General features: G+C 49.7%; 1 protein-coding gene across 1 annotated transcript in view; it reads right to left on the bottom strand.

Moving 5' to 3' along the window:
- Positions 1-425, bottom strand: part of CCDC126 (coiled-coil domain containing 126) — a 19394-nt gene extending 18969 nt beyond the window's left edge. The window contains exon 1 of the mRNA XM_019534646.1: positions 313-425. The gene's annotated coding sequence lies outside the window, so the exon portion shown is untranslated. The remainder of the gene's footprint in view (positions 1-312) is intronic.
- Between the last annotated feature and the right edge of the window lie 2304 nt (positions 426-2729).

Genomic DNA, 2729 nt, shown 5'->3' with positions numbered 1-2729 from the left:
GACACACGGTGACTGGGGCACCTTCACCAGGAGCCGAGGCGACACCGACCGCAGCGCCGGCAGGGCACAACGCGGCGGCCTGAGCCGCCCGGCACGGCTCCTCCCCACGCCCCGGACCCGAGCCCTTAAAACTGCTGCGTACGAAGCAGCCCCCGAGCTCGCCCGCTCCGCGGAGCCCCCAGGCGGGTCCAGCCTGTGCCCAGCCTTCCTACCCCTGCGCGGCCCCTACACAGCACCTGGGTCGCCCCCTCCCCGGGACAACCGCTGAGCCGAGCCGGGCCGGCGTAAGGGTAGCGGCTGCAGACCCCTCACCTAGCGCTGCGGCGTGCCGGAATCCCGGACGCCGACGCCGCGGGGGCACCGAGCCGCTCGAGCTCCCGAGCTGCCAGGCATCGCGGCCTCGCTTCCGCTCCCAGCTGGCCCCACCTCGCGCGGCCAGACACAAATCCCGCAACCACCTACCCCATTCACCGGGCAAGGGACAGCGCATGTACAGACTAGCTCGCCCCTTTGCGCACGCGCACCCGCGGCGGATGTGCTACAGGCACTGCTTGCGCTGCACCCGGCTCGGTTTCGTTTCCAGCCTCTGATTTAGCAGCAGAGGCCAGGCCACAGGCCTGTGAATGATCCAGATTAGTGCCTTGCCTCCGCGTAGCCAGGGTTGGGGTGGGGCCGTTACAGTTTGAAGGGTGTAAATCAGTGTGGCTGCGGGGTATATCCGGGCGTGACTGCCCGGGGGCTCGCTCGGGTACCCCGCGTGCCTGTGCCCGGCGTGCTGGATGCCGGCGGTCTAACGAGCAGTTTGGTTTTTTAAGAATTAGCGGGGGGCGGGGGGAAGCAAAACGAAGGCACGTACAAAAAAAGTATCCAAAATTAATGTAGCTGGATTTGTGCTGGGTTACTTACAGTACCTTTAAAAATAAATGCTTTGCAACTATAGACATTTCTTTTGCCTCTCTCTGCATTTGGCTGTGAGCCTGTCAGACCCACATGCCTCGACATTTCAGGTGGCACCATTGTCTGCCAGAATCCTGTGATTTTCTTGTGGGTGCTTTGCTTGTTATCCCAATCTCCTCCTCAAGCAAAGTAATGCACAGCCTGTCTGCAAATTACTCAGGAGTGTATTAATTGCTGTTCCATCCTTGTATTTCATCATCGTCAACTAAGATACTGTTATTTGTGACAGATCTTTCACCCTGGGCTTGATGTATTAATTACCTTGGCTGAAGGGGTCACCCTGAAGTCAGTTCAGTCTGCTTTAAAAAATACTGGCCTTAATATTAATTGTATCATTCATCAAATATGACTTATAGACAGAATAACTGATGCGTCACATAAGGCCTTGCCTTGCCCAGCCCATGAAGGCTGCCTTCAGTGTGAGCCAGCGGTTCAGTTCAGTGGGTCTCCACCTTGTTATGTCCCAAGCAGCCTCCAAAACTTTTGTGAACTTAGCAGTGCCCTGGCACACAACCTAAGACATCCAACATCTTCCCACAGGAGTTTCAAGAGACTTTATCCCAAGTCCAGCTCAGGGGTCTCCACTTTTCCAGAGTCAAGACACAACCCCCCCTTCCCTCCCAGCACCACCAAGCACCATCTTTTAACACAGTGGCACATTGTGATTCACTCATGGGCTAAGAGCAAGTCTACTTGGTTGGTCTAATAAAAGATACCACATTTCCTCCAATAACTTGTGTCTTCCTATGGTCCTTAGACCAACATGGCTACAACCAACACCACTGAAACATGGAAGATGCCAAATTTTGCTATTGAAATGGACACTTCACAACATGAAGAAGAAATAAGCCAAACTCAACAACTACTCAGTCTTGCTGTACTTAAAAAGTGGGTTTTTAAACCTAGAACTTTAAGAATTGACACAACATTTGGTTGATGAATAGCAGAAAGGCTTGCTTTAATAACTATCAACAAACTATAAAACTAAATGACAGAAAAATAAAAAAGACTTTTCCTTAATATTCAATAAGTGAGCTGTTACAGTCCTTGTATTATCTTAGCTGCAAAGAGATATTTACCCAATGCAGGCAGGAAGTGGTTTTTTGTACAGCCTGACGGAGTACAGCCTCACTTATCAGCTGGGTGGCAGGATGGCTTCTTGGTCTACCCTGGACTGCACGCACTATCCTGGCAGTTCTGTCTTGCTTTATACTATTTAATTGTATAGCTTTGGAGCATTTTTCCCTGATAGCTGGCCAATTAAAGTCTGAACAAAACAGGGAGGAATAGGATGACCATCATATTACAATTGTTAAATTGCCTGGCTCCTGTTTTTGGATTTGTCTAGGTGTAAAGGCTTGTGTTTCCCACAGCACTGATTAGCTTAGCAGATGCATGTGATGGATTCTGAGTGGTCAAACAGGACGCTTAGAGACATTGGTTACTGGACCTGTCTTTTAAGTATTTGTTTATCAATGGGGCAAATTTGCAACAACTTGGACCAGTGATGGTCTGTTGACAAAACTCCAGACATACATTGAATGATTGAGACATTTGTAACATCTTAGACATTGGATTTTTATATAGATATAGATATATATAGTTATATATATACAACCACTATCATACATTTTCTATCACACCCTCAAACCGCATTAAGAAACTTGTGCACCCATTACAATAAATGCCCCCGTTCCCCCACACCTCCACCCATTGCCCTTCCTTAACCCAATCACAGTTCCTTAGTCCAAGTCCCAATTAGGGGTCTACGG

This window comes from Crocodylus porosus, unplaced genomic scaffold, assembly GCF_001723895.1.
Source record: "Crocodylus porosus isolate Cpor-Errol unplaced genomic scaffold, CroPor_comp1, whole genome shotgun sequence".
In the NCBI taxonomy this organism is placed as follows: Eukaryota; Metazoa; Chordata; order Crocodylia; family Crocodylidae; genus Crocodylus; species Crocodylus porosus.
This window is presented reverse-complemented; position numbering and strand designations above follow the sequence as displayed.